This window comes from Biomphalaria glabrata, chromosome 4, assembly GCF_947242115.1.
Source record: "Biomphalaria glabrata chromosome 4, xgBioGlab47.1, whole genome shotgun sequence".
Classification (NCBI taxonomy): domain Eukaryota; kingdom Metazoa; phylum Mollusca; class Gastropoda; family Planorbidae; genus Biomphalaria; species Biomphalaria glabrata.
Genome location: NC_074714.1, coordinates 43901465 through 43925854, shown reverse-complemented (window position 1 = coordinate 43925854; position 24390 = coordinate 43901465). Strand labels below are relative to the sequence as shown.

At 36.5% G+C, this 24390-nt stretch overlaps 1 protein-coding gene across 3 annotated transcripts in view; it reads right to left on the bottom strand.

Annotated features, from left to right (window-relative positions):
- The window catches only part of LOC106054108 (uncharacterized), a 38915-nt gene that overhangs the window by 10296 nt on the left and 4229 nt on the right, over positions 1-24390 (bottom strand). The window contains exon 2 of one of the 3 annotated variants that reach the window (XM_013209840.2): positions 19151-19294. The exons of 1 other annotated variant lie outside the window; for it this stretch is intronic. The gene's annotated coding sequence lies outside the window, so the exon portion shown is untranslated. Of the gene's footprint in view, positions 1-19150; positions 19817-24390 lie in introns of those variants that run through there. One more of the 3 variants, XM_056026551.1, reaches the window with a different exon arrangement.

Below are 24390 nucleotides of genomic sequence, written 5' to 3'. Positions count from 1 at the left end.
TTTAAATAACCTAGTCAGGGAAGACCTGCCAGGCTTCAGTGGTTTTTCGACTATGGAGCACTAAACGAGAGTTATGTGTCTACACTGGACAATCACAGTAACCCTGGATTTTATGGTTAAGAAAGCTTCAGACTTCTCAATTTTATAGAATTATATATTGGATTGTCACTGTGCAAAAAGTAGTTTTTTTATGCGTATGCTATAGACCTAAAATACTATTGCGTATGCTTAGGGTTTATGTGTTGTACATAAGTGTGTGTGTGTGTGTGTGTGACTATGTAAGAGTAGTGAATTTAGATTACATCACACGAAGATTAATCCGTTGGCTCTGCACAAGTTTGGAACCAGTCTTTTAAAATAAAATAATTTAATGTGGTCAACACAATTAACGACTCGGAGCGCGTGTATTGATACAGTGTCCCTTCACTGTTGGCTGCGTGATGGTCGTTACCTTCGATAAACTCTAGTAGGGAATCGGAGCCGATGACGCCATTATCCAGTTGATCGTTGGGAAGGTTTTTATCCCGTCTCAGGGTTCCCAGCCGTACGGCCATTGACCGATTTAGGGCGACCGAACTACGTAGATGGCACACCGCACCTCGTCCCTGGGTCCCACTCGCTATAAAGTGGCCGAAGGCAGCGCTAACCATGGGGAGTTTTTGTCTCATATTCCTATACTGTAACCGTCACTTTCCGTGCGAGGACCGCCACTCCAGCCAAAGGGACACTGATGTCGGCCCCCTTTGTGGATCGTTTTGGACTAGGTTGCTGGCTTTTGTTCAATTCCGACCCCAAGTGAGATTTTTAAAGGCGCTCACCCAAGTTACCATTCTCGTGCCTTATTCGCTCCCCATTCTTATTCATCTAGTTCCACTCCTGGACATTTCCACGGAAGCGCCACGCCAAGGCAACGGGGGCTGAGTCCTCCGTAAGTCGTCACCAGTTATTAATTACGAAATATCTCAAAAATATCATTTTATTTTAAAGTACGAAGAGTCTTATGGAATTTTAATTTTCTTTACTAATGGACGCACAGACGGACAGACCACACAAAAAAACATAGCCCCATTTCCTCTTTTATCACTTATAAATTTCATCCATCCGTATATATATATGTAATTAAACAGATATCGGCATTCTAATTTTAGACAATGCCTACACTGCTGCCTCTATTAGCCTACTTACTATCTTATAACATGTACGTCACTCGTTTGAAATTGTATAGGTCATACCCCTTCCCATAGTTACATCATCTTTATTTTTTTAAAACTATTTTGTAGATCTCCCCTGTTTCTACTGTAACCTTGTAAGTCTCCGACCATGTCCTCTGACGTCTGCGCCTGTCTCCAAGGTCTTTGTGTGTGTCAACTCCAGCAGACGACAGTCACGGAAATTGTTCGCTTACGTTCTGTCCCGTCATTATTCTATTTTCTTAATTGGGCCATAAGCAGAGAAGATGAAATAACTCTGTCGTGTTCTTGTCTGCATTAACGGAGGGGCGATTACCTCCCTGGCTACCGGTAATGATTGTTTTTAAATTAACAACACAGTGGGGAAAAAATGGCACACAGAGAAGGTAACCGGACATTTAATAGGTAAAATATGAAAAATATATTTTTAAAATAAATCATATTTTGAGTGAAATAGCGTCAATTATTTTGAATCAATCGTTTAATCAATTTTAAATGCATCTAGAATCTAGACTAACAATAATAAATATATAAGATTGAATTTTTTTTCCATTTAGCGCTACTTTCATATCAATAAAAAGTGTGATATTGTCAAATCACTTTTGTGGACCAGTTTTTGTGGGGTTTTTTTTTGGTGGGGGGTGGGGAGATATCTGGGGAATATATAATAGTTATGGACAATAAATAATTATGCAAAATTTCAACTTGATCCGAGAATGGAAAGTGGGAGAAATAGCGTGGAAAATATTCTAATTGGATAGACGAATGAGTTAATATAAGATTTGTAAAAAGAGAGATTTAGATCTTGAAAGAGGCACTCCAGTTACTTGCTTAGGATTTAAACCTCTCCTTCTTTGTGTAGTCTACATTGCCTTGGGCAACATGGTTCTATATAAAACAAAACCAACAACTTTGCGTTAGTTCCCCCACCCCTAAAGGTTGAACACATTGTAACACAATTTCTCATTCGAAAGTCTACGGACAAGCTTTATTTAATTATGCATGCGCTGTGACCTTTGCAAAACGGTCAAGGCTGAAGTTTACAGGGGTTCCCCTCTTCGTCCTTTGAAAACTGTTTTCGTTCACTGCCACGACGACTTCTTTCCGTCGAAACAGGTTCAAGGACGCTTGCTGTACTATACACTATACTATACATTAACAGAGATAATATCTTGGATCAAACACAATTGTTGATTTTTTATTTAAGTCTAAATGTAAACATTGGTTAGTGGAACAGGAAGTCTACGTTACGGCTAATGCCTGAAAATCGCTTGAGTATACCTTCAAGTTCAGTGCTTTTGTCGTTTGGTATTTTCCACTAGATCTATGTACTTTGGATAAACTTTTAAAAAATGTAATTTCTGATGAATTGTTAGACTAAAAATGGCTCTATTTTAATTGAATATCTCATAACTTTCAAAGAAACAATAGGACTGGATAATAATTTAAAATAAAGGTTTGCTATGCCACCGCCTTGTTTTATAAACATGAACCCTTGTTGACCTTTTAAAAATGACTATTTTATTTTTCAATATCGCACTTAAATATGATCCTCGAAAGAAAGCTTTTGTTATAATTGGAATTTTAAAAAAGATTGTATAAATGATTACTACATAATTTAACTTCATACGCACAAATACATATACATGCATATTGTTTTTGTTAACATCGAGGCGCTTTTTACTTTCATATTATATACAATTCACAGAAAACAAGCAAAATATAGAAAATACTTAAAAAAACAACAACAACGTATACAATGGAAAGAACTGCACATTTACGGCTATATGGCGCAATACTGTAAGATTTATTTCCTTTTTCTATATAAAAGAAAATTAATTAATACCACTACTTAATTGGCTACTTTTTTTTTCTTTTTATTGATTCGTGTTTTGTAAGAGGCAATGACTGCGAGTGTAAAGGTTCAACTTAATCCCTGAAGTGGGAGAACTAACGTGTACAAAATGTGTACCAGACTGACGTTGTGAGTTGATAGAAGCTTTGTAAAAATGTAATTTTGGGACTCTTTTTTTTTTTTTAAAAAAAAAGCTTATATTGATTCAATCAGTCTCTCTGTCTATCTGTCTGTTTTTTTTACATACTTTTTCTCCTATTTCCCATTCTCGAATAAAGTGAATCAATAGAAACAAAAAAATATTACCAATTAGTTATTGTTGGTGCTTTATTATTGTGTTCGATATCGAAATAAGGGGAATAAATGCTACTTAAAAAGAGATGAGGATGTATGTATTGATTTAATCCCCTCAATACATTTTGACACGTATGTCTCCTACTTCCCATTCTCGGATGACGTTAAAATTTTGCATAATTATTCATAGTCGATGACAATAGACGAAGCAATCCTAAAAATTGACCAATTAGTTAAACAATTAGTACTAATTAATTAATTTTGTTTTAGAAAGCTAAAAAGGGAGCTAAACCCTGCCATTTTTAGATTAATAGCAGTAATTAGCGGTTCTTTCCCATATAAAGCTCTGGGTTGTTGTTTTTTTCAAGTAATCTTTTTTTATTGCTTGTTTCCATTCCAATTATCTAGAAACAGATTTTGGGTATATAAAAAAAAAAAGAAAAAAAACTAGACAAAAAAAAACTGTTTTACAACTTCAATTTTTGGCTTACTAAGTAAATCTTTCTTAGGCCATTGGAAATCCATAATGCAAAATTATCTCGCGAGTCCATCCAGTGGCAAATTTGATCTCGAGGCCAGGCCACGTAGAGAGAAAGAGAGAGAGAGAGAACACAAATGCACAGGAACACATTAGTTGACCTACACGCGCAGCACACTGCATTGAAATCAGCGTGTCGGTTACAGCAAGGACACAACACATGACAAGTCGGTTAGTTCTAGAAAATGAATGCGATGAGACGACACGAAAAGTCGTAAAGTCACCCCCCCCCCCGAAATACTTTAGATAGCGATACAATCATTATAAGCAGACGTCTGTTAGCCCCGCCCAACGTTGTAGGTAGCTACATACGTTTATGGTTGGTTACCGTAAGTCTGTTTCGTTTTCTTTAGCAGTCACAACAAGGGAAACAATTCTAAACAAAACAATACCACTGGTGTCTCCAACATATATACATCTCTAAAGCATGTCCTGGTTTGGGTCTAGAGTGAACGGAAGAACGTAATAACCTCTAACCTTTTTTTGTTTCGAAGTTTGTAAAAGACGCTAGATCTTTGAGTTGATTGGACGACTATATATTAAGACCACATTAAAAAAAAAAGTATTTCTATATATGACAACGCTATGATGAACCGAGACCAACCGATATTGTAGGCCTGGCTGCAGATTTGTGACGAGGCAACGAGCTATTGGTCTAAAGTACCCCACAGGTTGTGACGTCGCAGGTCAGTTCTGAGGCTACTATAACGATTGGTATCGGTCGAGACCAATAAACTCATTCCCTTACCAAGCCCTTAGCAGCTTAATTCTGTGCTGTTTGCTATCATGTCAAGACGCCTTATGTCTTAACATGTACAAAAAAGAAGGTCCCATATTTGTCTGGTAATGACTGCTTGAGATGTCTAGTAACCTGGACTCAACATCATGGCTTCTCATAAACTTTCAATGCAGTAAGTGAAGAGGTTACATAATGGACACACCTTATGGCACTACTAGGTGAAATTAAAAGGGATAAAGAAGGCACAATGACACTTGAAATCTATTCTATCCAAACCGTTGATCTCATGAATTAAAACAATAATGTTTGACAGCTCATTAGAAGAGTCAAGGACGAAAAACATTTCAGAACGTGCAGGTTGCGAAGGATTGAAGTAATCTCGTACAAAACACGTGCATTCTCGTTCTTCTATATATCTGTTCCGATAGGATAAGTAAAGGAGAAACAAAGTTACGATAAGTCCAGTTTGAGAAACATTGACTTTGGAACTAGCACCAAGTAAAGAAGTCCGAACTTAAAAGACACAAGTATGTTATCTCAGGTCGTCTCCCGAACTTAAAAGACACAAGTATGTTGTCTCAGGTCGTCTCAGCGCTTAAGTTGTTAACATTGATCGTCTCCTAATTTGTTTTCGAAGTGTCCTTTCTATTCTCCTGTTGCTCTATCTTTATTGTTATAAAGGTTTTCTTTGTTAAACTTATTGGAACTATATAACTATGTCTATGAATATGATCGTTTTTATAATGAAGTTTAAATTATAGTCCTTAAATAGAGTAAATGAAGTCCAATCATTATATATAAACCTCTTTTTTTTTGTAACGATGTCTGTTTAGTTAATAATATCCTTATAAACCTTCCATTAGCATAATTCTTATTCTATGTTGTTAAGGTCACGGGTGTAATCAAGTACCTAATGGTGTTTACTATTCTCTCATAATTAAACTGATACAATGTTACTAGACTTAATACTAATATGAATAAGTCAACAGATGTTAACAGTATCTCAAAACACTATGAATTTTGTTGCGATACGAATACCAATTCATTATGGCCTTTTTTTTTTACATTCTTAGGTATGCTACAGATGTTGGAATAGCATCTAAAATAACCCGGATCAGCTAAACTATTAGACCGTGACCAGGACAGTTTTCAACATGCCATTAAGCAGCTTAAAAGGCTGGTTACACATAAAATATCTCTCTTTGTGGTCTTTTACGTCTAGAGAGACGATCTTTTACCTTCGTCAATATTTGAGAGACATGCACTGTCACAAGTGGCATTTAGAAACACCAGAGATTGCAACGTTTTCCGCCTTTTGGCCCGAATCCTCCAAGGCGTCAAATGCTGATAATAGTGCGAATGTCCTGGACTCTGGTCTCGGCAAGACTGCCTCGTTTTTTATTTTATTTGGCAATATAAATATTAACATAGGGATTTTACAAAGGTCTTTGGTAGCAGAGCGGGGTCTAGGGACCTTTGGATTAAAAAAAAAATGCTTGACTTTTGGAAGCATGCAAAGTAGAGCACTGGCAGTACACATATACACCCCCGAAGTCAGAAGAATAAGTAACTAAAGATAACTTTAAGTTTTGAATTTAAATATGTTAAAAATACGTTGCCGCCTTTAAAAGTGTATTCTATCCGGTAAGAAGGACGAATGTCATCGAGCTGTGCATGAAATGTTCCGTACTTATGACTTCGTACTGTCCACAATGGTGTACATAACAGGGCTAATAACATCCTGGTCTGGTAAGGAAGGCGGTTAGGATTAAGTGTAGATTCACAGTCTATTATTATCTTAAACATCTCTGGTTTAAAATGAACTGACACTAGATATTATCTTAAGCCATTTGTTTAGTTTTCAAGAAAAAAAAATATACAAGGTGTTGATGGTCTATTTTGTTGATGATTCTATATGTTAATGGTGCATGCGAGTTCATAGAAGACACAACAACAGAATGAATCAAGAATATACTTGATAACGCAGGCTGATAACTTCAACAATTTAATGAACAATAAAAAGGGCACAGTCCTCTGTCGTCGCTAGCCTAGCGTCGTCCTCTAAGGCGTCTTGTCCGTTACTCTCTCTAGTTCGTAATCCTACTTTTTAATCACTCGTCACATCACTTAGGAAAAACCCGATTAACCTCAACTTCTACGCATCTTGTGTCATTACAAAGGAAACTGGGGGGGGGGGGGGGGGGGGAGGGGGTATGGCCATACGGCCATTTGGGAAAATGATAACAATTAGGTCGTTATCCACAGGCGGCCTTTGAGGGTAACGAACAGGAGCGACCGCCAAAAGTCACGTGTCTGAAAGGGCCTTGAGATATTGAGATTCCATTGTCACTATCTGCACGCTTTCAGATGCAATACGCTTTAGACTGTGAAATACAGTGTGGATAACATTTGAAAACAGTACTCCTGAACATGGAGTTAATATTTTACAAGCTTTCCAGGCATTTATAACCATGAAACATGATATTTTAAGTTGAGAGTTAGGTTTAAACCCCGCATATGACCCTAGCCCACTGCCTCACGTACCGCTAAGGCCGCCTCTACATTATCCAACTTTAAATAACGATGTTTACGACAAACACGAAACCACGCCCATCACGTGGAACAAATTTATGCGCCGGATTGTATAGGTAATGCATGGGCCGATTTCGACACCCAGGCCGCCCCTGCAAGAAAGGATAGAATTGGTTCTTTGACATAGTCATGTTGCCGGTACATAGTTGACATGGGTAGACACCCAAAAGATGGCTGAAATACAATTTGATTGAACGTAAAGTCAACTTTCATAAATATGATTCTTAACAATGGTGTGGCTGGCGAGTAAAAAAAAAGGACCTGACTCCCTAAGTGTGTAGTCGTGAGTCCAAATCCAAGTGAATAAAGTGACTTCGAGCTTCTGCATCTTTAGAGCGTCCTGAAAATCAATGCAATCTAATGGGTTCCAGTCAAAAAAAGAAAGTAAAAGTCTCCTTTCCGACCTTGCAATCTATGAAGCACGAAGATGATGTGAAGGTCATCTTTTTCTGTTGCACATGGTTAATGACCAATCGCATTTCCTTTTTCCCAACTAATGTCAGGTACCTATTACAGCTGGGCGGATTCAGAAGCGCCCTAAAGATCCTGAAATTAAATATTCCAGTCATCACCAGGATTCGAACCCAGCCAGGACCCCTTGGTTTGAAAGCCAAGCGCTACTCAGCCCCCACGCCTCCTAATGGGAACCTGACGTTAGGAAAATTAAGCTTTTGCTGGCTACTTGGTAAACAGTGGGCCATAAAGACAGATGAGCGCGTTACTTCATCTGCCCGTCGGTCCGAAAAATCTAGGACGAGGGTGGCTTCTTTATATAGCTGGAAACCTTTTTTTTTTAAAGTGACTCTTCGTGTCATATGTGAAAGAATCCAATACTTTGAATGAAGGAGCAGTACAGCTTCTGAATCAAAACAAACCAAGATTGCAACTAGGATTATCTTTTGACATTTCAAAGATACATTCTGGATAAATGGATTAAGTTGTTTATACGAAAGGTGAATATATAGGACACAGATCACGAGATTCATAAACCCATCCAAATTTAGGTCAAGTGCGGTAACAGGAACAAGAGAAGTGATTTTTTTTTTTTTAAACCATTTAGCGCAGAAATTTACATCGTACCGGTAGTTATAAGTTGGTCAGGCGAGGCAGAGACATCATACACAAGCTAGGGCTGACATAAAGCACAGACGAAAAATAGAAAACCTTAATCTATCAAACAGCAGACGTTGGTTTCATCTTTGTAAGATGTAGCAAAGTAAGTAGGTCATAGATAGGTCTGCTCTCCCGAGGACACGAAAACAATGCTATTTTGATCTACACATATATTTGTTAGATAATCTTCAACAATCGGGGTTTAATTTATTTTTCATCACTGAGACATTGTGCGCCTATACATCGTTTTTGTTGCCATGTGATTTAATTGCAGTTCATCAGTAAGGTCACTGTGGCTATCTTTGAACTAGCAAAATATTTAAAAATATCCTTTTTTTAAAAAAATAACAAAGCTTATGTTGAATAATGGGGAGAGGACCGTCAAATTGCTGCCATATCTTTCAATATTGCAAGAAGTATCTCCCCTAATTATATATAAAACAAAATTATTAAATTACCACTTAATGATTAACTTTAAAAAAAAAAAATTGATTCGTGTATTATCTTCGACGATGAATAATTGTGCAAAATTTCATCTTGATCCGAGAATGGAAAAAGGGAGAAAAATGAGTATAGAATCCACCCAGACAAACAGACAGACAGACAGAGTTGAGTTAAGCTTTGTAAAATGAAAGCGCTACTATTCAAACATGTCATAGAAAGAAAAGATCGAGGGCCGAGCCTAAATTGTTGGCGTTGTGTTTAGAAGGTAAAAGATTTGAACCCTGTTGTGAAGATTGTTTCTATACCTTGGAATACAATTTTGGTTGATTAGAATTACATATTAAACTCTTGGCTTATTATTTGATTGAGACTTCTGTTGAACCACATCTACTTCGTTAGTAAGTAGGAATTGAAAGAAAGTTTCGAAAGTACCATCTTCCTAGTTTTTGTGACAATTTTTAAAGAGATTTTGTTTCAAGGATGTAAGGGTCAACCTAAGGGAAATGTTTTCAGCTATTAGGAACAAAGTTTTAGTGACAGGCCAATTTGGTCTGACAAATAAATAAATACACAAATTACGATGACAATTGACAAAATCGTCAGTTCGAACCGAATTAGTTTGTTACAGTTTGACGGCAGGTACTTTCAACCTAGGAGAGGACTCTACGAGACGATACACTGCTGTAAAGATAACAAAAAGATATACCAGAGAAATAGAAGATTCAGTCTTGAGTTTTGACCACTCTTATGATATATATATATTTACAAACTCTTCACATCTTTAGACGAAACATGAGATCCAGATAATGATATACCGCACTTTTACGAAAGTCGTGTGATGCAATAACAACTACCAGGAGAGCCACAATTATTCCTGTATAATATCAACGTACTTCTTGGAGATGGATCAATACAAGTTATTAACAATGATGTGGTGTATGTTAGCCACATCAGACATATCAAACAAAATATTTAAAAAATACAAGTGAAAGAACCGCTAAATTACTGCCATAAATATAAGTTATTTACAATGATGTGGTGTATGTTAGCCACATCAGACATATCAAACAAAATATTTAAAAAATACAAGTGAAAGAACCGCTAAATTACTGCCATAAATATAAGTTATTTACAATGATGTGGTGTATTTTAGCCACATCAGACATATAAAACAAAATATTAAAAAATATGTGAAAGAAACGCTAAATTACTGCCATAAATATAATACTGCAAGAATTATCTCGTTTATCTATATGCAACAAAATATATTTGTTACCACTAATTAATTTACAAATATATTAACTTTTTATTAATCATATGATATCATCGACAATGAATGATTGTGCAAAGTTTCAACTTGCTCCGACAATGGGAAGTGGGAGAAGTGTACAAGATTGGTACCAGACAGACAGAGTAAATAAGCTTTCTAAAAAAAAAAAAAATGCACTAAATTTGAACATTACCCCCTAACACTAACGAGTCAGAATTACTGTGGGTTACAATGTTTTCAGCGGCCCACGAAAGGGGAATAGCCGCTATTAGTTTTGTGTGGTCTGTCTGTCCGTCCGTAGCGTTTAAATCATGTATTATGTAGTATCATGTCGTTAGTCAGCCTAACAATACAATGATCTCGGCAAAACTTTCGAGACTTTGTTTTGTATGTCAGAGACAGCCTTGTAGTTGTTGACAAGTTTTTAATTCATAGCTTCTGATATTCTTGCTGAAAATATTGAAAGCTGAGTGGACCACTTTTGTTTGTGTTTCCACACTATCTTCGCAACCCTGTTTTTGTCGATGTTAGGGTTAGCTCTAGCTGCCTGAAGGATTTCCATTGCATCTAATTTGGAAGTAGCAAAAAGAAAGCGTGTGAGACGACAATAGATGCCATACAGATATTTTAATACATAGTTTTGATAATGTCAAATGTCAGGTACCCATTAGAGCTGGGTGGACTAGGAGACGCCCAAGGATCCGGAAATTAAAAATCCCAGTCTTCACCAGGATTCGAACCCGGGGCGCTTTACCTCTCAGCCAACGCATCACTATTAACTCTTTTATTTTTCTTTCCAGAATATCCTCGAATGTTTTGAAAGACCATTTGCATTTACAAGTAGTTGTTGTTTTTTTTTAAGCGAATGAAACGTGATATTGAGAAAGAGAAATATTTAGACGAGAGAAAGAGAGAGAGAGAGAGAGAGAGAGAAAGAGAGGAGGGGGGTAGATAGAAGGGTTAAGTGCTCTAGTTATCCGGGCAAACATATGAGAGTCAAGATCAAACTAAATATGCATAACCATTGACCCAGTTACTTTAAATAAACAATCTGAACAATCCACATAGAAGACTTACTCATAACTCTTGAGTTTACTGTACATGATATTTTGTGCAATAACAAGAATAACTAGGCTATATAAAAACTCTGTTTTGGCCATAATCTTTATTAAGTAAATCTCCTGCGTTATAAATGTTCTTAAATATTGACTGCTAGTGAGTTTTGAAAAGCTCAATCTATTATGTCTAGACATTTTTGTGTTGGGGAATTCCTAAACTACACAGACTAGAACGCTTCAATGATTGCAGACCCCCCCCCCCCCACCCTAATATGACTTTGCTTGCCTCTACTAAAGGTCCGCTTTTAATGTTTTGGGTGAAACGGAGGTCAAGTGAAGTGGTCAATAGAGTATCAGAGAACGAATGGGAATAGGTGACTGAATGTGTTTAACAGAGAGAGAGAGAGAGAGAGAAAGAGAGAGAGAGAGAGAGAGAGAGAGAGAGAAGGAGGTAGACTTGAAATGGTGCGACTTCGATCAACTACTAACTCCTGTAGGCCTATAATTAAATGTCGTTTTTTTCTGAATGATTTCACGTCGCACGAGCAGGATTAAAATAGTATTTAACTCTTTCTCTCCGTAATTATTTTTCTAGTTTCCATAGAGTTATTCATTTTGCTCATTTGTATTTCACTATCCTATTATGATAAAACTCTAATAACTTTTTTGTTTGTTATCAGAAAATGTTATATTTGGTATCGAATTATAGGGGAACACATTCTCTCTTTACACAACATAAATTAAAGTTTATAAATCCAAAAATCAATTTAGTTTAATAAATACAAATCAACGTTGGCATCGTCAAGTAGGAGAGAAAGAGTTAATGGTGATGATATACTTAAGGTCAGGTCACAAGTTAGCGGAAATGTAGACTGCACTAAAAACACCCCTTACGTATCTAGAAAAAAAAAAAGGTTCCCTTTTTAGATCTTGCGATCTATAGGGCAGATTATCTGTTTCTTTGACCAATGGTTAACGAGGGTGTCATGTGGCCAGCACAACGACCAACCGCCTTTACTTTCCCCAACTAAAGTCAGGTACCCATTAGAGTTGGGCGGACTCAGGGGCGCCCTAAAATTCCAGAAATTAAAAGTCCCAGTCTTCACGGATATTCAAACCCAGGACCCGAGGTTCGGAAGCCAAGTGCTTGACCACTTAGCTCCCGGCCCACTCCTTACGTACTTATAAGAGGAAAAAAAAAACAACGAAAAAAACACTGAATAATAGACTTTATTCCCAAACATGACATATTACCATTCTTATCTTATCTTATCTTATATAATACAGGCGTTACTTCAAAAAAGAAGATGATTACGTCCTACTCGTCATGCATTCAGTCATGCATATAAACCAATGACTTAAAGTCACTGGTTTTCCTGGCTAGCTCAGGCAACACATTCCATGCTCTAAGTGGAATAACTCTACATTTACATCCATATTTCTCAATATTGTAAGAATTTTTTCCCTTAGTCAATATCAAACAAAAATTTATTCATTACCACTGTTTAATTAACTGTTTGGTTATTTTTTAAAAATGATTCATGTGTTGCTTTTGACAATGGAATACTCAGAAAGACAAAAAGATAGAGGCACATTTATTATTCCAAGCGCTAGAACATATTCATACAAGTTCTCCTTCTTACCTAGTGCCATTATAGAACGGAAAGGGTTGCCTGAATCAGCAGAAAATGAGAAAAACCAAATACTTAGCAGAATTTAACATGCATGACTAGATTGACACATGAGGTGCGTAGGACGTAATTATCTTCTTTTTTTAAAGTAACGTCTGTAATATATAAGAAAAGATAAGATAATAACTAATTGTGCAAAGTTTCCACTTGATCCGAGAATGGGAAGTGGGAGAAATAACGTCTGCAGACAGTCAGAGAGTTGATATAAGCTTTGTAATTAGAGGCTTTAATAATAGAATATGAAACAGTAAAAACAGTTCATGGTAAAGAAGCAATACCTTCAATCAGTGATACTGTTGTGGGAAAAGAAACACAATCTAGAAACAATCTTTACTTTGCAACTGAAGTAAAATCTTTGCCAAGATTCTAAAGAACAAGAACAAAGCATAAGAAAACTTGGCCCCAGTTTCGTCTCAGGACAGGCAAAGGAAGCACAGATAGCATCTTTTGATACATGTATCGAGCTGATTAAAAGTGATCTACAAAGAACCAAAGTGAATTAATCTAACTATGCGGAATTATTTATATAACAAGCAAAATACAAGCAATACTTTAAAAAAAAGCTTATATTAAGTAAATCAATTAGTTTGGATCAGTCATGTAATAAAAGTCAGTCTTCTCAAACTTTTGTGGTAACCACTCTGCTAGCGAAGAGTCTATGAACATGGAAGATTGTATAGCTATCTATTGTTTCTATTTCCTGTTTGTGTTCACTCAGACAAGCTAATATTAAGGGGACTCGATCAGCTTTTACTACCATTTCAGTCAAGTACTATTTCTTTCTATTGTTTGAGATACCTAACAAAATAATTTATTACAAATAGTTAATTAACTATTTGGTTAATTTTTTAAATTGATTCTTGTGTTGTCAGGTCAAAGAAATAATTGTGCAAAATATCAGTTTGAGCATAGGAGATAATTATTTTGTCAAGATAAGGGCCGCAATTGGTGGCCCATGTTAGAATTTTTCAAACTTCAATATAAATGCACCTAATAAATTTCTATAAATCTAAATTATTAAAAGCATGTCATATTTGTGAATAAAAAAGGGAAACTGTACATGTAATATCATTACCTTTTATTTTCTTATATTTAATATGAATAGTTTGTAAAAATAAAAATAAATGTGAAGGCCCCATAAGAGGGTGAGAGCCTATAATGTAATGCACCGTCCTAATCCGGCTCTCACGTTACATTATCTCCGTTATCAATGACTACGGAAACTCTTCAAAGACATGATAACATAAGAATTTTCGAGGAAATCTCTATACTTCAGAGAAAAGTAATTAAAAACTTAAGTTTGACTTGATTTTCTGGGAAGAGTGGCTAAGTATGCTTGAACTTGGCTAGTCTTGGCTACCTACGAAGGGGGCTCGAGGTTCAACACTCGACTCTAGCAGAGTTGTGTTTGCTGAGCGCCTAAAGGCAGCACGGAAACCCTTCTCTCAGATACCTCTCCCCCCACTGGTCCACAAATGAGATTGGACCACAGCGCTCTGAGCATGCTATAAGCATGAAAGTAGCGCTATATAAAAGCTATAATTATTATAAAACAAATTCAAATAGATAGAAGAGAGGCTGAATTTTTTGGGGTCAGTCAGCTGTGCATTGAGGGTATTTCACAACTTTCACTGTGGATTTATTATTGCAATTCATTTATATTTTGACTTCACATCTGAAGCATATCAGCACTGGTGGCGAAAAGCTGACAGGCGTCAGTAGTTTTAAATGTCTTGGAGCTATTTTCTCAGATGAAGGAACCAAACCAGAACTGTCCAGAATTGCAGAGTCTTGCAACACTCAAAAAAAAAATCTGGATTCTGGACAGATAAAGGCATAGCCCTTGAAACTAAAATAAGACTGATGCGCTCCCTGGTCATGGCCATATTCTTATATGCATGCGAATCATGAACGCTGGATGCAGATCTTGAACGCTGGATGCAGATCTTGAACGCTGGAACTAAGATGCTACAGAAAGATTCAAGGTGTCGCTTACAAAAATTCGCATCACGAATGAAGTAATTAGAAATAGGATTAATACAGCAATTGGACCCACGATAGCCTACTGACCACTGTCATAAAAAAACGTAAATTAAAACTCTATGGCCACTTTCCATTGTCCTCGGGGCTTACAAGGACCTTCCTTCAGGGAAGTACCAGGAAGAATAAGAAGAGGAAGAGGAAGCAATAAGCAATGGGAAAGATAGCAACAACGAATAGACAGGCCTATCATTGAACGAAATACTATCGAGTCAAAGGACAGAGAGGAATGGAGAAAGATGGTTGACAGATCTTATGTGGTGCCTCGACCAACTAATGAATGGGTGTAGGTGAAGGTGATCTTGGCTTCAGAACCGAGGACTCTTGGGTTTGAATCCTGGTGAAGGGATTTCAGACTTCGGAGTGTTAAGAGCGCCCCTGAGTCCTACCAGCTCAAATGGGTGCCTGACATCCGTTGGGGAAAATTAAGTCAGCTGCCAGTTGTTTTGCCCACACAACTCCCTTGTTAGCCGTCGGCCATAGAGTCAGATGACCTTTGCGTCATTAGCTCCCATAGATCGCAAGGTCTGCAAGGGGTACTTTAACTTAACTTTGCCTAATCACTGCACCAACAGGGGTCACACAATATATCAGCGTCAAGAAAAAAAATACACAGGCTTCTGTTGGCTGTTGCAATTATCACTCTTTATAATTAACTAGCTATGTTTTTTGTTAATACCAGGCTTTCCTCGGGATTTTTTGTATGGTTCTGTTGTTGTTTTGTTATATAATAAAGAGTAGCTATGATGTTTTAATAGTTAAAACATATATTAAAAACATTCTCATTATATATCTGCCGTTGTGGTGAATAGGTATAAGAATAGATGTTTAAGCAACAAGAATTCAACTCACAAAGGGTACCGTATAAGAGAAAAAAAAAAATTAAAGTGGTAACAACTCAATCCGTGTTAAGAATAACCCAACCTACGCTCTGTATGTTTCATTGTCGTGTACTGATAGATGTACACAAATGTTTCTTGAGTAATTTAATGCTTGCAGATGAACAAAATATCAATGTACGTAAACAAAGACCCGGGAAAACTACAAAACATCGATCGTCTTCGTACTATTCAACTTGATTACTGTTGAAATGAAGCAGCACGATAGTCAAGAGTTACGAAACATAAATGTCCATACCTTTTTTATTCTATTACATATTTGTATATGTATTTTGCATTATCATTATTATTGAAAGGAAACACAACAGAGGTATTAACAGTTAACGAGCAGGGTGTCATGTGGCCAGCAGAATGACCAACCGCCTTTACTTTCCACAACCAACCATTACAGTTGGGGGCCCTAAGAATCTCGAGATTCAAAATACCAGTCCTTACTGAGATTCGAACCCATGACCCCAGTTTCGGAAGCCAAGCGCTTAACCTCTCATCCACCGCGGCCCCTACGTGATAATTTGTTGCTGCGTTTATATGCATGTATATATATTTATGTTATTTAAAGAAGTCAGCACTGTTTGACTAATCTTAATGAAACTTTGCTTTACTGGTTGTTAAAAAAATCATTAGCATTTGTATAGTAAAATCAATCCTTATTAAAAGATCATTTCTATATTGTTGTACATGTGTTTTCTGCTAGCCAGTGCTAGGTATAAACAAATACAGTTGTTGTTTTAAAAGAGGTGTGGGGGCAAATATTGAATGTAACTGATGTCAAAAGGTTCTCAAACATGAATTCCTCTTGTATTTTTCTCTTTTTTTTTTATATAACATACACATGTAGATAATCAAGCAATAGTTTCTTTCAAAAATTCAACAAGATTAACATACATGCTTTTCAATATTTTCTTTAAAGCAAGAAATTTAAATTCCTGGACAAAATGTGTTAATGGTCGTGAACATGTAAGGCATGTAGTGATAATAGCTTTATTTTATTGTTAGTATTAGTTTATACTAAATGCTATTAGGCATTTCTGTGGTAAATAAATCTTCGTATTTGTAGCAGGTTAAGTTAGATCATAGTGTACGCCAGGGAGCTTCGTTTAGATTAGAGCAGAAGTCCTCTTTACGAAATAAAATAATTTAATCCTCTAAGAAGAAGTCTCAAAGAGTTTGAATATACACAATTATCACACAATAAAACAGCCTCATTTTGATTGAAAAGTTTATTTAACAATAATTTAGCAATAATTTTAAACAATACTTAAACAATAAGATAAGCTGTCCTATAAATATCGCAGTAAGAAGAGATTCCCGCAAGAACTTTTTTTTTCAATGTGTCTACATCACGTGATCAAGACATCCCTATTTCTGCGTCCTTGACCTACAGAGAACATACTAACTCCCTAGTAAATGAAGTTCTTCCTATCTTCCCCTCTCTATTTATTTTCTAGACGACTGAATCTAAAAAAACTTACAGAGAGAACGTCATTTGTATGTAATTAATTCATAACATTTGTAGGTGGGCTCGTGAATTTAACTAGTTGCCTGCTCTGAAATAAGTAGCTTCTATTCTTTTTGTAGGTAGATTTTGTTTAATGCCAACAACTGACACCATTATCTCTCCTCCCCATTCTTAAGAAATAGATTCTATTACTTCCAGAAAACAAAAGTATATCAGCATTCCGTGATTCTTATTACTGTACTTACTGATACTATCTAGTCAAAGTGACTTCTACACAAACATTATTGTTACAACATTCTAATTTAAGTCTAGTCAGCTCTAGAAGCAAATAATACTTTATAAATATAATCAGGTTTTTTTTTTTTTTTTGAGGGGGGGGGGGAGGGGGCGATGGAATTGAAAAAAATGGAAAGGGAGAAATATTTTTTAAAAAAATAATTTTTATATTGACTCAGAAATAATGCGTGGATGAAAAAATCTACAAATGACCGAATACGATCCTACAAGATGACTCCTATCGACACCCGCAGGCAATCACTGAATACTTCAATAAAATTTAGATTACTCTTGTCTTTTGGGGGAGCGGTGGATTTAAGCTTTTGGGTTTCGAACCTTTGATCTTGAATTCTAATCTCGGTGAAGACTGGGATTTTCAATTTCGGGATTATAGGGCGTCCACCCAACTCTAATGGGTACCTGATTTTAGTTGGGGGAAAGTAAAGGCGGTTGGTAATTGTGCTGGCCACATGGCACCCTGCTCGTTAACAGTTGATCAAAGAAACAGATGACCTAAACATCATCTGCCCTACAGCTATAGCCTTTTTGACTTCTGTCCTGTTTTTTTAATTGACTTGAGCTTACATTAAGGTTGTTAAAAATGATATATTAATGTAATTATTGTTATTGACTAAGTGTATAACCAATACCAACTAACAATGATGCAAGGCAGACATTTGATTGAAAGAGGAAACATGGAAGAGGCTGGTCATCAGCGAAACAGGGGCTATTGGAATGACACTGGAGCAGTCGAAGAAAGCTCTCATCTCAGAACCCAGTCCAGTGGAGATGTATGTTTGCGAACCTATGCTCTACTTCAGCGGTTCTCAACCTTTTATGCTCGGCGACCCCTTTTTACAATCCCCCATTCAGCAAAAGAATAAACAATAACATTCCAAATTTTCGATGGTCTTAAGCGACCCTGGCAAATAGTCAATCGACCCCCAAGGAGGTCGCGATCCACAGGTTGAGAACCCCTGCTTTACTTGGTAAAAAAAAAAAAAAACGGGGGGCGCTAAACAGTAATAAGTCAAGCTTAGAAAAAAAAAATTTTCAATCGATTCGGAACCGCAATTTTTCACGAGAGGTGTCTCCTTAGCCCCTCTCTTCTGCAATAGACGTACACTGCAAGGGCACTCGCGTGCACTGCGCCTGCGTTTTTTGCCACTGTCCTAAATCACGTCGAAGAGTTGCCCAAGTTAAGTTGTAAATAGTGTATGAATATAGACCTGGTCCTTGTCTCTGTTATCACACGGTTCATTCTTTCCCTAGTTCTTCGTATCACTTCTAGCACGCGGCTATCACGTGCTAGTTAAATTTAGCCTCGTTTCAAATGTATGGCGCTAGTGGAGATACAGAACAAAACAAAACAAAATAAAAAGCAAAGCCACGTATTCTACCAGTGCTACTACACACACACGTAACACGCACACGCATTTACAGAGATACACACACACACACAGTCGTTATTTGTTAATCCCGACAGCACAATAACAAACAGCTGCGACTTTCCCATAATTCATAATTATCCTTTTTGTACGTAGATCTTTCTAATTGTAAACATGAGTCTAAACCCACATAATTTGCAAGCTTGGCAGAAATAGTTTATTAAAAAAAAAGCAATTTATGAAAAAAACAAAACCCAGGGCAAGTAAAATAAAAAAAAACTAGACTTATAACACATTTACTCACATTTGTACGTACGGTGAAATCCTTTTCTACTCTCTCTCTCTCTCTAGTTCTCCTAGTGTGTAGTCCTCCAGGTCTTGTGATGTTGAATATCTGACACCGTTATCTCCTCATGAATTCATTCATGCTGCAGTCAGACCTCTAGATCTAAATATATTATATGTAGATTTGTTGTGTTGTTTTTTTTCTTCCGACCTACCCGCCTCCTCGCTCAATGCATTGAAGCAAGTAGTGTGGTGGGTCGATGTAAATAGAATAGATCCAGCCCATTAGAAACTGGGTCACCTCAACTCAATCTCATGTTTTGCAATGCGGAATAGAAACGCGAAGACTGATACGTGATAAATGAATGCCCTTTTCATTCTAAGAGTTGCATACTTTTGTAGAGGCCACGCTATCCATGTAGTGCATGTTAATCACATGCAAACAGTTGAAACATGATTGTTACATGTCCTACTAAGGCACGATAGAAACGATACTAAAAAAAAAAACAATCACTATCACTTTCAAATCGTGTTCCTGTTCTACTACTAAAAGGTGTACAAAAAAAAAATAATCCAAAACACAAAAACTTATGATTGAAACACAATAAGCAAACAATCTCGGACACAGATCCAAAGACTTATTAATTTCTATTTTGAGGCCGCTGTTACAGACACGTGAGGGGGAGGGGGAGAAAAAAATAAAGAGGGGGGGGAGGGGGGAAGTTAAATTCTAATCCCTCGTCCTCCGCCTACAACACATGTTCGCGAGACGGCAGCTGACCTACAAACCGCATTGTTGGAGTATACAACGTACGCTCTCTCCCCTCCTCCCGCCTTTTATTTTCGTTTTCTCTTACTGTACACATAAACTCCTCCCACTGCTTAACTCTCTCCCCCCCCCCTTTTTTTTAAACCCACTGCTCTCTCCCCTCCGGAAAAGGGGGGCGGGGGTGTTCCTGTAAGTTACATGTTTATGGTTTCTAATGGCCCCATCATACAAACACAACAGAATCGCAATTTGGCCGTGTCTGAAGTAGGAACGCTGGTAACAAGGGAGGTGGGGGGTGAAAGGAGGGGTAAATAAAATAATAACAAGCACAATATTTAAGAAATACTAAAAACAACAACAACAACAACAACAACAAATAATGCCCCCATAATGAGAAGAACTCCCCATTTAGAGCGGTGTATATAACTCACTACTGTAAGATTGATTTCCCTTTTAGATATAAAAACATAATTAAAAACCAAATATTTATTAAAATAAATTGTTTTTGTGTTGTTGATGGATTCATGTTTACCTAGAAACAATGTATACAGTTTTAACTAGATCCGAGTATGGAAAGTGGAAGAAATAACGGCTTTAAAAAACATGTACCAAACAGACAAGAGTGAGTTCATATAAACCAAACATATGTTGCTTTACTGTTATGTAATCGTCTGATGTGGCTGGGTTTTTCGTGTTTTTTTTTTTTTTTTTTCTTTCCAGTTTTTTTTTTTTTTTTTGGCCGTAGGGAATGGTGGAGAAATTTATGTTTAACCTTAGACAACCAACGGTGTTAAAGTTTTTTAATCAAAATATCAACAGCAACAACAACAAAATAAGACATTTAATAGTTTATTAATTTAATAATTTAATACAGTTTATTCAACTTTTTTATTCAGTTTATTTAGTCACAAGGAGTGAAGAATGAAGACGCTGGAAGAATGTTTTTGTTAAACATCATGGGGAGTTTTCAAAATTCAGTCAATCAGAGTGATCTGCTCTTTGTTTACTTTTTTGAACTTTCAGATCGAGTTTAATTTTTAAGTGATAGGGATACATGAGGGGGGGGGGCAATAAAATGGAACTGGAAGTGAAACAAAGATAATAAAAAGATTTGAAATAGACAAAATGTTTAAGGCACAATATTGAAGGATCACATCTGCTAACGAAATAATATATTTACTTTGATACTACTAGCGGAATGTATTTTATTGTATGCATAAAAAAATGTAGCCTATAGGTAATCAATAAACCAGATACACCAAAAAAGATTCATCGATTCATCGATATGCCACCATTTATGGAAATTGCCCACACGAACGTTTTACACTGTTTTTTTAAACAACCATTTAAAATATTTTTTTTGAGTAAAACTAAACATGGCGTAATGATGTTGTAGTGGTAAGCGTTGATAGCGACAGAAGAGAACACGTGATCTTGAGTGTTGCAGACAGTGAAAGAGGATTGACATTTCATACATAAAATAAAGTCTGACAGCTTGTTGCAGGCTAGTATGTAAAGCTCAGATGTAACTTTCTGATCTCCATCGCTGATTAAAAGCGTAAAGACTCCCACTTCCGATTGAAATTTCAGGAAGCTTGTTAGTTTCAGGCGTTCATTGATTTATTTTAAGAAAGCTTGTTAGTTTCAGGCGTTCATTGATTTATTTTAAGAAAGCTTGTTAGTTTCAGGCGTTCCTTAGTTGAATTTCAAGAAGTTTGTTAGTTTCAGACGTTTGTTGATTAAATTTCAGGAAGCTTGTCGGTTTCAGGTGTTCCTTGGTTGAATTTCAGGAAGCTTGTTAGTTTAAGGAGTTCGTTGATTGAATTTCAGGAAGCTTGTTAGTTTCAGGTGTTCCTTGATTGAATTTCAGGAAGCTTGTTAGTTTCAGGCGTTCATTGATTTATTTTAAGAAAGCTTGTTAGTTTCAGGCGTTTTTTGGTTTAATTTCAGGAAGCTTGATAGTTTCAGGCGTTCGTTGATTAAATTTCAGGAAGCTTGTCAGTTTCAGGCGTTCCTTGGTTGAATTTCAGGAAGCTTGTTAGTTTAAGGAGTTCGTTGATTGAATTTCAGGAAGCTTGTTAGTTTAAGGAGTTCGTTGATTGAATTTCAGGAAGCTTGTTAGTTTCAGGTGTTCCTTGATTGAATTTCAGGAAGCTTGTTAGTTTCAGGCGTTCCTTGATTTATTTTAAGGAAGCTTGTTAGTTTCAGGCGTTCCTTGATTTATTTTAAGGAAGCTTATTAGTTTCAGGCGTTTCTTAATTGAATTTCAGTAAGTTTGTAAGTTTCAGGCGTTCGTTGATTGAATTTCAGGAAGCTTGTTAGTTTCAGGCGTTCCTTGGTTGAATTTCAGGAAGCTTGTTAGTTTCAGGCGTTCCTTGATTTATTTTAAGGAAGCTTGTTAGTTTCAGGCGTTCCTTGGTTTAATTTCAGGAAGCTTATTAGTTTCAGGCGTTTCTTGATTGAATTTCAGTAAGTTTGTTAGTTTCAGGCGTTCGTTGATTGAATTTCAGGAAGCTTGTTAGTTTCAGGCGTTCATTGATTGAAGTTCAGGAAGCTTGTTAGTTTAAGGAGTTCGTTGATTTATTTTAAGGAAGCTTGTTAGTTTCAGGCGTTCCTTGGTTTAATTTCAGGAAGCTTATTAGTTTCAGGCGTTTCTTGATTGAATTTCAGTAAGTTTGTTAGTTTCAGGCGTTCGTTGATTGAATTTCAGGAAGCTTGTTAGTTTCAGGCGTTCCTTGGTTGAATTTCAGGAAGCTTGTTAGTTTAAGGAGTTCGTTGATTGAATTTCAGGAAGCTTGTTAGTTTCAGGTGTTCCTTGATTGAATTTCAGGAAGCTTGTTAGTTTCAGGCGTTCCTTGATTTATTTTAAGGAAGCTTGTTAGTTTCAGGCGTTCCTTGATTTATTTTAAGGAAGCTTGTTAGTTTCAGGCGTTCCTTGATTTATTTTAAGGAAGCTTGTTAGTTTCAGGCGTTCCTTGATTTATTTTCAGGAAGCTTATTAGTTTCAGGCGTTTCTTGATTGAATTTCAGTAAGTTTGTTAGTTTCAGGCGTTCGTTGATTGAATTTCAGGAAGCTTGTTAGTTTCAGGCGTTCCTTGGTTGAATTTCAGGAAGCTTGTTAGTTTCAGGCGTTCATTGATTGAAGTTCAGGAAGCTTGTTAGTTTAAGGAGTTCGTTGATTGAATTTCAGGAAGCTTGTTAGTTTCAGGTGTTCCTTGATTGAATTTCAGGAAGCTTGTTAGTTTCAGGCGTTCCTTGATTTATTTTAAGGAAGCTTGTTAGTTTCAGGCGTTCCTTGATTTATTTTAAGAAAGCTTGTTAGTTTCAGGCGTTCCTTGGTTTAATTTCAGGAAGCTTATTAGTTTCAGGCGTTTCTTGATTGAATTTCAGTAAGTTTTTTTTTTAGTTTCAGGCGTTTGTTGATTGAATTTCAGGAAGCTTGTTAGTTTCAGGCGTTCCTTGGTTGAATTTCAGGAAGCTTGTTAGTTTCAGGCGTTCCTTGATTTATTTTTAAGGAAGCTTGTTAGTTTCAGGCGTTCCTTGGTTTAATTTCAGGAAGCTTATTAGTTTCAGGCGTTTCTTGATTTAATTTCAGTAAGTATGTTAGTTTCAGGCGTTCGTTGACTGAATTTCAGGAAGCTTGTTAGTTTCAGGCGTTCCTTGGTTGAATTTCAGGAAGCTTGTTAGTTTCAGGCGTTCCTTGATTTATTTTAAGGAAGCTTGTTAGTTTCAGGCGTTTTTTGGTTTAATTTCAGGAAGCTTATTAGTTTTAGCCGTTTCTTGATTGAATTTCAGGAAGCTTGTTAGTTTCAGGAGTTCGTTGATTGAATTTCAGGAAGCTTGTTAGTTTCAGACGTTCATATATGTCACCTTATGTCGTTTTCTTCGTCACATTATTATATTACATTATTAAACCACTGGGGGGTGGTGGCGAAGGGGGGAACCATGGCGCGAAGAAACTATCTGTGTCTGGGCTCACTATGACTAGTAGGGGCCCACTGTGCCGTTAAAAGAAAGTCGCATTTTTTTTTAGAAGACGTACAAACGCTAAATTTCTAGACACTCTTGACCAATTTTAGAATATATGCATCCTGCTGTTTGGGGTCCCTTAACAAAGAAACAAAAAAAAAAAAACTAAAATAGACGCGAAAAAAAAAAAAGAGCGTGAGATTTAAAACAAACGAATATTCACATTTCATTAAAGAAACACAAATTAGTAAAATCACTAAATTTAAAGACCCTTTAGGGCAGAAGACTGAAAAGTAAAGTAGCAATAATACATAAAGCACTGAACCATAATCTTCAAATACAAAAGCGAAACCTAATAAAATACTCAGAAAGACACAAAGAAAAATAAACATTTCTTGTTCCATATAACAGTATTTTTTAGACCTTGAGATCTAAAGGGCAGATGATATAAAAGTCATCTGTTTCTGTGACCCACGGTTAACGAGGGTGTCATGTGATTAGCACAAAGTCAAAACGGCTTT